The sequence below is a fragment of the Hesperophylax consimilis genome, chromosome 5 (assembly GCF_061612785.1).
Source record: "Hesperophylax consimilis isolate HC1 chromosome 5, BYU_Hcon_1.0, whole genome shotgun sequence".
NCBI lineage: Eukaryota > Metazoa > Arthropoda > Insecta > Trichoptera > Limnephilidae > Hesperophylax > Hesperophylax consimilis.
Genome location: NC_142840.1, coordinates 7,886,668 through 7,899,258, shown reverse-complemented (window position 1 = coordinate 7,899,258; position 12,591 = coordinate 7,886,668). Strand labels below are relative to the sequence as shown.

General features: G+C 33.7%; 1 pseudogene; it reads left to right on the top strand.

The window, feature by feature from the left end:
• Positions 1-4,317: 4,317 nt before the first annotated feature.
• LOC149423477 (uncharacterized) lies at positions 4,318-5,049 on the top strand (annotated as a pseudogene).
• The last annotated feature ends 7,542 nt before the right edge of the window (positions 5,050-12,591 follow it).

Here is a 12,591-nt window from a genome sequence, read left to right as displayed (position 1 = left end):
CGGTATTTAAATTTTTTTATTTCTTTCACTAAAAGTAAGGAAAATTAATCACAAGGACACATCAACAACATAATTCTATCGGTTAATCTAATTGGTGGATATAAGGATTCTTGCATGTTTGTTTTTGTTATTATTTATTATGAATTAATGTTTTAGGGCTTCTAATTTTTTTTAAATCTTTTGTTGTTTGTTTTCGAGATTTAAAAAAATGCTTTTAAAATTTATTAAAAAAAATTGATATATCTATATTCGAAAAAATACAACTTATTTAAATAATATACGCCCCGATGGGCTATTTTATGAGATTTACTGCGTGATACAGAGACAAAAGGCGTTTTAAATGTTTGTAAAGATAAAAAAAAATACTTTTTAAAAAAGGAAAAAAAACGTGGTAGATATAAAGGTGCATTTAAGCAAATACCCTATAGCATAATAATACCTCCAACTCCTGACGTTTCACATACATTCTGATGGCAACATGCTATACTAGCGCCTCCTAGCGACATGAGTTGTGAGAATTGACTAGTTTAGATACATCAATGGTTGTGCGCATTGATGTATTAACTCTGTCAATGGTTGTCCGCCTTGTTTTTTCTCTCATTCATTTTAACACTAGAAGCTTAATCTATTTTATAGGTACATAAAGCCTTAACATACGTCTCAGAGGCATACACATGTTAATGACAGCCAGTAGGCCAAAATATACCTACTTCTGCCCTATTTTTCGATGGAAAGTTAAGGTTGGTATGTAAATTAATTGATGAATTTAAATTTCCCGCCCTTTTGTAGTAACTCTAACTTGACCTTGTGTACTCCTTTTCTCTTCTGTGACATTGCAAAGCGAGTGTATAAAAAATGTACTTCTTATCAGTTAATAAAAGAAAATCATACAAAATAAGAGTTTATTTCTGTTTAAATCATTAGGTTATGGGCCCAGATAACCCAGAGGCATTCAGTGAAAGTTTTTTCTAATAAACTACCAGTGAAAAAAGGACTATTAGTAAAACATAACCTCCGCAGTGAAAACATAACCTCTACTCCAAAAACAAAATATTGACTTTCTCGAATCATATTCCAAAGTGTTTTCGTGTTTGAACTCTATGTTTTCATACATAAAAATGGCAACAAACAGTTCATTGGCATTAATCGAAAAGTTAACCGGCCGTGAAAACTATGCGACATGGCAATTCGCAGTGAAAACCTACCTAAAACACGAGGAATTGTGGGATTGTATTAAAACAGCTGACACATTTACAGTGATTGATACGAAAAAAGACACAAAAGCAAAAACAAAAATTATTCTTCTTGTCGATCCTATTAATTATGTACACATAGAAGAAGAAAGTACGGCAAAAGGAGTATGGGATAAATTGGCAGCGGCATTTGATGATTCCGGGTTGACACGCCGGGTTGGTCTTCTGCGTGATTTGTGTAATACCTCGCTCAGTGCATGTAAAAGTATTGAAGAATATGTGAGCAAAATAAAGTCGACAGCTCACAAGCTCCGCAATATTGGCTTCAAAGTGAACGATGAGTGGCTCGGGACTTTGCTGCTCTCCGGTCTGCCCGACTCATATCAGCCAATGATTATAGCAATTGAAAGCTCTGGCACGAAGATAACTGCAGATTCTGTTAAAGCTAAATTATTGCAAGATGTGAGAAATTATGAAAACAACACAACAGCCTTCGCAGTAAATAAAAGGTTTCATAACAATGACAAGAAACAAACCAAGGGTCCGAGATGTTATTCCTGTAACAAATATGGCCACAAGAGCCCTGAATGTAAATCAAAACCCAAAAACAAGGTACAAAAACCTACCTCATCCTATGCTGCTGTGTTTATCGCATCGTCTAATTATGATGACGCCTGGTACATAGACTCAGGCGCCTCAGCACATATGACGAAAAACAAGAATCTCTTTCAAAAGGAATCAACTCCTGTAATAAAGAACATTAGAGTTGCAGACAATAAAGTGTTATCTGTGCAAAGCTCGGGAGAAGTGTGTTTAGATGTTTATAATGACAAAGGCCAAGAAAATAAGATTCTGTTTACAAATGTTCTAAATGTCCATGGACTAGCAACTAACCTGCGATCTGTGAGTAAAATTATTCGAAATGGTGGCCAAGTAAAATTTGATAACTCCGGCTGTGTCGTCTTGAACAGCAAGCATCAAATAGTAGCAACTGCAAGTATTTTTAACAACATGTACCGGCTGAACATGCCTGGAGGGCATGCTCACATGACTAATGTTGAAGAACAAGATGCTTACCTGTGGCACCAAAGAATGGGGCATCTGAATTTTCACAGTTTAATGAAAATGGCTGAAAATACTAAACATGTAACTTTTCTTAACAAAACAGAAAATCTGACATGTATAACCTGCAAGGAAGGTAAACAGACACGATTACCTTTTAAAAGTGAAGGATCAAAGGTTAGCAAACCCCTAGAATTGATTCACTCTGACATATGTGGGCCAATGGAAACCCAATCTCTTGGTAGTGCAAGATACTTTATAACTTTTCTCGATGACTACTCAAAGAAAATTTTTGTATACTTTCTCCACAACAAATCTGAAGCTCTTGGAAAATTTAAAGAATTTAAACAAGAAGTTGAGAATCAACTGGATACTCATATAAAGATTCTTCGGACAGACAATGGCCTAGAATATGATAACAAAAATTTTTCCGATTTCCTGAAAAGTGCTGGAATCATACACCAGACAACCACACCGTACACACCTGAACAGAATGGTACAGCGGAACGCATGAATAGAAAACTGGTGGAAAGAGCAAAGTGTATGCTTCTCAATGCTGAACTGCCAGAGTTATATTGGGCTGATGCAATACACACTGCCGCTTATATCATCAATCGTTCTCCAACGAGATCCTTGTTGTTCAAAACTCCCATGGAAAAATGGTTTGGCCTGAAACCAAATGTGAATCATATGCGTATATTTGGATGTGAGGCAATGGTTCACCTGCCTAAAGAAAAGCGCAAGAAATGGGATCCAAAAGCACAAAAGATGATCTTCATCGGATACTGTGACCACAAAAAAGGTTATAGATTCATACTGCCGAATTCCAGAAAAGTAATAAAAAGTAGAGATGCTACATTTCTTGAATCTTCTGTGAAAAGAGACTTTGTTCCTTTAGAATTATCCATGAATAAAATTGAAACAGAAGAGGAAAGTTCAAAAGATGAAGATTTTTTTTTTTTTTTTTATTAATATCAATAGCAAAATTTGTACATTATGTAGGTTTAAAGTATAATATAAGTATATTTTTTGTATTTTTTTCACAGTCCTCCTCACTAGGGTTTCCTGTTCTGAGGCGGCCTGTAGTTTTTCTTAAATTTTTGTCTTTAGTTTTGCCTCAGAAAGTTCAAATGAATCTGTAAAAGAAAACAAATCCACTTCTGACAGTGAATACATACCAGACACCAGTATTGAATCACCTGAAGTAAGTAGTGTGAAGTTGAGACCTAGAAACAAAAACAAAAACTTGCCTGAAGAAAGTACTTACCTATGTTCATTTATTTCTGATGTTCCGGAAACATATGAAGAAGCAATTAGTTCAGAAAATAAAGAAAAATGGATAAAATCAATTGATGAAGAACTAGATGCACATAAGAAGAATGAAACCTGGATATTGATAGAAAAACCTCCAAATGCCAAAGTGATAGGATGCAAATGGGTGTTCCGAATAAAGGAGGAGTCAACGGGTGCACGGTTCAAGGCACGACTTTGTGCAAAAGGATTTGCACAAACAGCAGGTATCGACTATACCGAAACCTTTGCACCAACTGTAAGGTATGATTCGATACGTTTATTATTATCCATGGCTGTCCCGTATAACCTTAAAATCATCCAACTTGACATCAAAACCGCATTCTTATACGGTGAGCTTGAAGAGACTATATTAATGACTCCACCTGAAGGTCTGCCTAGTGAAGGCAATATGGTATGTAAGCTCAACAAGTCTCTGTATGGCTTGAAGCAATCTCCCCGTTGCTGGAATAAGAAGTTTGACTCGATTTTAAAGAAATTTGGTTTCGTCAACATCAAAGCTGATCAATGTGTTTATTTTGGTCAAGTCAACAATAAGAAATGCTACCTTTGCCTGTATGTTGATGACGGCTTGTTATTTTCTAAAGATGAATCAGTACTAAAAGAAATAACTAATGACTTAAAAACTGTATTTGATGTAAAAATAGTGAATTCAGTGAGTAACTTTGTAGGTATGCAAATTGAGATACTCAGCAATGGTATATTCATACATCAAACTAAATATGTGGAACAGATATTGCACAAGTTTAACATGACTGATGCCAACCCCAACAGTGTTCCTGTGGACCCTCATGTAAAGTTACAAAAAGGAGATAGAGAGCCAGAAAAGAACATTCCTTACAGAGAAGCTGTGGGTTCCCTCATGCACCTAGCTATAGTGAGTCGACCTGAAATTATGTATGCAGTGAGCCTAGTGAGTAGATTTTTAAATTGTTACAATAAAACACACTGGAATGCCGTGATGAAAATCTTCAAATATCTGAAAGATACAAAAGAGTACGGACTGTATTACTCATCCACATCACAGCCACCAGTAGTGACTGGTTATAGTGATGCTGACTATGCCAATGATCCTGATACAAGACGTTCAATCACGGGCTATGTTTTCATCAAAAATGGAGCAGCTGTAACATGGTCTAGCCAAAGACAACAAACAGTTGCCCTGTCAACAACAGAAGCAGAATTTATGGCAGCCTGTGCTGCAACCAAAGAAGCTATGTGGATAAAACAGTTGTTATGTGATATTGAGGAATATAAACAAGATACAATGTGCTTACATTTAGACAATCAAAGTGCGATCAGTGTTATCAAAAATGAAAACTTCCATAAACGCTGTAAACATATCGACATCAAGTACCACTTTGTTAAAGAAAAATATTATCAAAAAATTATTGATCTAAAATTTGTAAGTAGTGATAATCAATATGCAGAAGATCTAAACTTGGAATGCACAATTAAAAACTCTACAAATAATATTATGTAAGAATATTTTGAAAGTTGTATAATATCTTGTTTCAAAGGGTAATTAATATGCAGTTATTTTTGTTTTTTTTTTTTTAATATTATAAGGCTCGAATTTAGAGGCAGTGATGGATTTAAATTTCCCGCCCTTTTGTAGTAACTCTAACTTGACCTTGTTGTAGGTAGAATATATGTACTCCTTTTCTCTTCTGTGACATTGCAAAGCGAGTGTATAACAAATGTACTTCTTATCAGTTAATAAAAGCAAATCTTACAAAATAAGAGTTTATTTCTGCTTAAATCATTATTAATAATAAAACACAGTTTTATCAACGAAAACTACTATCACAGGTATTTATTACAACGAATCAAAACATTGTGCTTATATTCAAACAAAAAAATCATCTTCTTAAAAATCAACTAGAACATATGTTTTTTTTAAATAATCATATATTTTTTTAAGATTAATTTCTTATTCTTAGGGCAAAAATTAAAAGTAATCATGCTTTTAATAACTAGCTATAATTTTAGAGCAATCTACACAGACATCATCTTTGTGCTCAGAAAATACTGACTTTTTGCACTTACAGCACACTAATTACGACATTCTCTTTTTTTCAAAAAGCGCAGTATTTACGTTTTTTGGGCTCTGGTTCTCCTGCCTAAAGTTTATTACCTGAATCAGTAGGTTTTCCGAGAATTTAGCTTATATTTTTAAGTCGGAGCTTCAAGTCTGAATCCAAGGCTTGACCGAATCTGTGCTGAGTTGATTAATGAATTCTTTTTTGTTCGAAAGTTTATTTGATCATGTTGTGGCCATAAATTACAGCAGAATTGACAAAAGCCATGTTTAAGATGCCATAGAAAACAGTCATTGACCATCTATTAGTTTTGCGGCTGCGCGACATTGAGGCGCACATTTGATCAAATGAATCTACTCCTCTTTTGTTTGGTTCTAGAAATGAATCATGTCTGGTTTACCACATGAATTATTAATTATTGCATTTTAACAAGAAGATAAAGGGTAAACCATATTTGCAGGTTTTGGCTTGTACGATAGAAGTGTCAGAGGGCCTTCAAAACAAAACGTAGAACTGCCAACAGGTTGAGATCTCGAGTTCTTCAATTGTTCGTGCATTTCCCGCTTATTTAATCTAATAGTGCCCACTTGATTTAATTTGTAATTTGAGCTGGTCCTGGAGAGGTGCGGACTTTATGCATAGCCTAAGTTCTGTGAGATGATTGACCCTTATTTGTTGACCAAACATCCCGCGTCCATTTTTACCGCGAAGAGTATTTCCAGGAACACGATAAATTCGCCCTGAGTTGGCAGATTGCGAAGCATCAGCAGAATCAGATGCTAGGTCAGCTTTTGCAATTTTGAGTCGGCTTCTTCAGTGGGAGCAGATTCTTGTAAAGGGAAAGCCTCTTCAGTTACATAGTTATTCTCATCTTCGTTTTGAATGTCGTCCACAAACTGGCTGTCCTCGTCTTCAGAAACTGATTCGCCCAGAAAACGACTATTTTCTTGGTCTAAGATGTTCAAAATATCGTTTCTGTTTAATATATTAGACCATGACATGTTGGTATCTGAAACAATGCCAAAATAAACATAAAACTGACGAAAAATTAACGAAAGTAAAAACACATAATCTTAGTTAAAAGTTACACAAAGCCTAAACATACGTCTCGCAGGCGTACTATACCTCAAAAACTCAAAAATGGCTGGAATTACCTTAGTGATACAGGTACCATCGGCGAGCTCCCGTCGGCCACTGGGTTGGTTAAAGAGCACGAGGCGCTAACTTCAACCGTTAGAAAGAGAAATAGAATTTAAGATTGTGTGTACGCCTCGCAGGCGTAGATAAGGCTTCTAGGGTTAATGGATTTTGTTTGAAATTATATTCTTTTTTACGTTAATAAAGTATCCAAGTGGATTTATATTTCAATTAAATATGCAACATACGACGTTACTTTTTTGCTCGTACATTAAAATATATTATAGCGGCTATTAACTCTATATTTAATGGTTTAGAAAGGTAATAAAATACTTGTGATATATTTTACATGAAAATACAAATATATTTAATAATATGAATGTACAAAAAAAGTACATAATTAATGAATATTATATCTCAATATATTTATTATACTCGATAATTCAAAACATGTACGAAAAACTGTTTTTCCTCCTTGATATAATTCGGGCCGCTTCAAGGCCCGCATTAATAAATCCTTTCCTACTGCCCCCACCTTAACCCGCTTCACAAGGCTACCCAACCGGGAGGTGACATATACCCCTGCTTTTACACTGTACAGACTGGGGGGCTCATGTGAGGTGTCACAAAAAAACATGTGTTTTGAACATCAACATTGACGATGATTATAACATCATCTTGAACACAAAATGCCTCATGGAACTAATGCTGCTTTGCTGAATTAACCTTAAAAATTTTATAACAATATTGCCATGGTTTAATCCCCTTTTTATGTGGTCAAAAACTTTTCAAATCATTTCACCAACTTGTCAACGTTTTTAAAAAACATTTAAAAATCAAACGACTTGGAAGTGTTTTTGCTTTTGTTCGTAAACTGAACCACGGAACCCATTTTTTAACATTTATGTTTTTTATCCTAATTGATACAAAATAGAAAGCGTAAAACACCGCCACCAAATACTAAATAAATGTCATAGTCAACATGCTATACTAGCTCCATGCTCCCTCTAGCGGCTAGAGTTGTTGGAATTGTCACTATTTCACTAGAGTTGGACGTATATATAATCTATAAGAATCGATGAAAAAGTTCATAGCAGTTTTCCTATTGTAGATGGGATAAAAATAATAATACAGGTTAATGATACATGATTTACAATCGATCGATAAAAATAATAAAACAAATACGTTTGTCATGCTTCTAAATAAAAATATAATGCTACATGAAAATTCATTGGAAATGTATGAACGCATAAATGAAACATCTAAAACAATACTATACTTTTAAAATTAAAATTATTCACAAAATAAACAAAAACCACCTTTACGCTAAAATCGAGCGTTTCCAGAAGCGATCGTTACGCCTATAATATTATTTGTCGTGGTACAAGGCACAATAAAAATATACCCATTTTGACTTGTGTATTATTCTTATTGATGATTTATTATTGTAAGCCTTCTCTCTTAATCAATTCCCTTTGGAATCTGATTGTATTCTATTTAGGTATTAAATTGTATGTAGAAAACATAAAACTAAGTGGCTGCATAGATCTAAAATGCAGCAACAAAATACCGAATTTAGAATCTGTAAATTCGGTATTTTGTTGCATTATGATTATATTAGTAGACTGAGATTATGGGTAATTAAATATTATTTCCAGACACTGTTTCCAAATAACGTAAACATTGTTTTATGGCTCTTCATAAAAATCATCAAACGCATATAAACATTGATTCAAAAATCGTTCTGTTTTATATGCGATAAAATAAACGGTTTTTATGTTTTTCATTTTATTTAATCCTATAAACTATTTTTTATTGTTTGTTATTTTTTTTTAAATTTGTTACTAAACAGACGATAAGAATAACGGTCATCAAAATTTTAACAAACGCCGAAGGGCCGAGAATGGCTTAATGAAGATAATTATTTGAGACGAAGTTGTCCAAAAGATAAATAATTCTGAAATTTTTTCATTTTCATTTTGATAATATCTAAAAATTTGTTTGCCACTTCTGTTTTGAGGTTAGTCCTTGCAAGCTGTATTTGTTCAGCTTTGGGTTATGTGTCGTACAGCAATAAATCAATTCGTACATAACTACTAAATCAACCAAATTAGTTCTACAAAAATCTGCATTGATATCTACTTTGTTAAATTCTGTAAAATATGTTTATTATTAACCATGCTTATTTTTATTGTGTTAATAACACCGTAAATAGACAAACTAACCACAATTTTATTTTCCACCAGGGGTAGGCAGAAATGACTGCACAGATTTGTTCTCTGAAACGCGCTATCAAAGACTCCCTGCAGTAACAGAGCATAAATAACGCGTAAGTTGATAGTCCATACCTCCTGGAAAGATATATGTTTTTTTTTTACCAAACAACTACTGCCAGGAGCGGCACCACGATCGGATATGCATACCACATGGCAGAACATACGTGCTGGCTCATCACAGCGTGACACGTGGTATGACGCTGCTAAATAACATGCCTCTTGATTTTTCAGGTTTCAAGAAACATGCCAATAATTAATCTCAATTTATGTTATTCTAGTGAAGTTTTATAGTGAAATAACACATTACTGTATTTTATTATTTCACTTACTGTTCATGTTTAAAGTAAATGGGCGCAGTCCATATACAATTAAAAAAAATTATAAACAAACTTCACTTGATCGTTCCATGTCTTCCTCGGTCTTCTTTTTCCATTCTCTGTAAAATAAGTTTATTTATATTAGTGACTAGGTATACACAAACCAGTAGCGTATTTTCAACCTCCCTGACACAATTTGTTCAGTTAACAAACAGTTAAGTTTAGTTATTGTAGATATCAGTTTTTGTTAACAATTTCGCCTCAATGAATTAATATGGCTTTTTAATTAATTAATCATTTCAAAGTAACTAAAAACAACATACCTAAATTAATTAATGACAGCCTTAATTAATACAAAATTGCTTTCATTAATTAAAACTAGTTAAGGTCATAAGAATCCTCTGATGGGTGGAAATAAATACTTTACAAAATCAAGATGGGGAATCTTTTATTGTTCTTTTGTAAGCTTTGAATTATTCTCGAGACCCCTGCGGTCTTATTATGATTTAAAATAGCAAGCACTTTGTTTCCAAATGTCATAATTACGGTTTGATATGCGTTAATAATTGATTTCATTCAATAAAAGTACGGGTAGAAACTATAATCAGTCAGGCTAAGTCACAATTTAATTTTCTTGCTGCTAAAATCTTCAACAATTTACCAATAGAAATAAAGTCAATTGCCAAATACGACAGTTTCAGAAAGGCGCTTGGGGATTTCTTGATGAGTGAGTGGGATAGTGTCGGTAACCTGCTTCTCGTACTCAGATACAGGTGTATATATTGTGTGAGGAAGAAGATACATGTATGTAAGTAGGTATATGTGTGTTGTATGTAAGTATGTATTTGTATATGCATATGTTCATGTATGTATGTACATATGTGTACTACTTTATATATTTGAGTTTATTTTATAGAAAACTTTGGCAATTTTTGTGAGTTATTGAAAACATTTTTTTACCAATATTCAATTTTTTTTATAATTCTACCAAAATATTTTTAGACTAGACTTAAATTCAAACTAACCATTCCTCCATTGGGTACCATGAAACAGGCAACTGCTTAGTATGGTGCTCTAATGTATCTTCTCTAAATAAATGTATTAATCATGTAACATGTACTTATAAATCAATAAAAATAAATAATAGGCATAATGAAATATGTTGCCCAGAACGAGAATTACTTTCTGCATAAAACTTTGGATATTTCCGATTTTAAAGTTAAATAAAAAAAATTGTCTTCGGAAATTTTCAGGTTCCCAGAACTACAATACATATCAATCAAATAACGTCTACATTCCGGCGTGTCTTGGAACCTGGAATACATTCCTTGATTAATATAAAATCTTCAATATAAATATTGCAAGAATGTACCATTTTAATTTGGAAATATTAATATTGTTTACCTGAATTCAACAGCAATTTGATTTTAATTCAATTTCGATAAAAGAGTAATGAATAAAATTGTTGAAAAGCGAATAGGTACCTGCCCAGTTATTTCAGTAGGAAACTGTATAACAGCAAAATACTTAATAAAGTAAGTGACGATCGTGAAGCTTTCTGAATTTGACGGTAGATGGCGTTGGTAAAATGTTTATTAGTTCCGCACTATGTTTGTTTACGAATTCAGGGAAATAATTAAGTAATGATTATATGTACACTTTAGGACAATCATGTTAAAATATATACTATTTCGAAAATTTTGTGGGTCTCCAGAAAAAGCTAAGATTTATAATCATCGTGTCCACTTATGCAATAAAATTTTTGTCTGAATGAAACAAAAAAATTTTCTCCTAGCAACGGTGTTCTCTGGCATTATGAAACTTTCAAAGCTTTTGCTGTCTGAAATTTGTAAGACAACACATTTTCTGGTTTTGTCATTAGCATCATTACAATACTAAATTCGAATAGATTTTTTTTCCAATTATTTCAATGAGGCATGGTTGTTCTTTATTTTTTTAAACTTCTCATCCTAATAATAGTGTTAACCTTTTTTTTAAATATTATTCCCATTTTTCGGAGCCTGTAGGATTATGTCACACCCAAACAAGGAATCTTGTAGAAAGCTTGGCAAGGGCAATGCATTAGCAAATTAGCGAATGGAAGGGAAACGGATGCAGTGAGCTGGAAATGCCTGGAAAAACAAATATTGTAACTAAACACAGCTAAAGCCATTTCAAGCAACGCGATGTTTCCATTATGAATTTTGATTTTTCACCAGAACTGCTGTGCAGTAATTATGCACACTTTCAAAATCATCTAAAGCCAGTGACAGACCACGCTATAATTGCGCTATATTGAGATAAAACTGGGATAAGTTACTTTGCATAAGGTAGGCGACACATTGGCCTATATGTTGAAATAGGCCAAGCCATGATGCGTGTAGCGTAATGTGTCGCCTACCTTAAGCTAAATAACTTCTCTAAGTTTTGTATGTAAAAAACATAAAATATTTTTTTTGTATTTTCAAATCGTCCACTAAATTAAAACATTATTGAACGCTGACTTATAAATAATTTTGTAATAGGAACCTACCTTCTCATCCTAAGACAGAAAAATTAGCCTTCAGAAGCGTAATTCAAAGCCTTACACCACAAGTAATTAACGTAATTACAGAATAGTAATGCATTCATCAGAATCATAATATTGTTAAGATGCCGTGGCACAGCTTCTGAACGGGCTTGAATCACATAACCCCTCCTTGGACAAAAGAGCAGACCCCCACATATCTATTAGTTGATTTTGTACGTTGTGCACTGCGAGATAATGCGATGTTAGGCTGAGTAATGCTCCCTGGTCCTCGTTCTACCTGCGGTCCTAATATGGTCAGGCTAAATACACCTGGCCGAGAGATGTTGATGATGTGTGAGTCATGGTGTTATTTCTCGGAGTAGTACGAGTCATGGCCGAGTCTACAGATAAAGCCTTAGAGGGCTATCCGTGGCCCTACAACCTCTAGATTGATAGGGTCATCAACGAACCATAATATATTCTAACAAACGAATTAAATAGTTTAGCCATAGGTAATAGAGTTAAAAATATGATTTTTTTTAAATTGTAAGGTCTATTTCCTTTCCTTTCCTGTTCCTTGTTTGTGTTCCTTTTTTCTAAGTTACTACAGGACAAGATTCCTAACTACCCGTAACTGGTTATTGCATTCCCAACTTGAAAAAACGTTGAGGGGATGAAAGGAAAAAAATGAGTTATTAAGAATCTCAATTATTCAAATTATTGGTAATCCGGTTAAAAAATAAG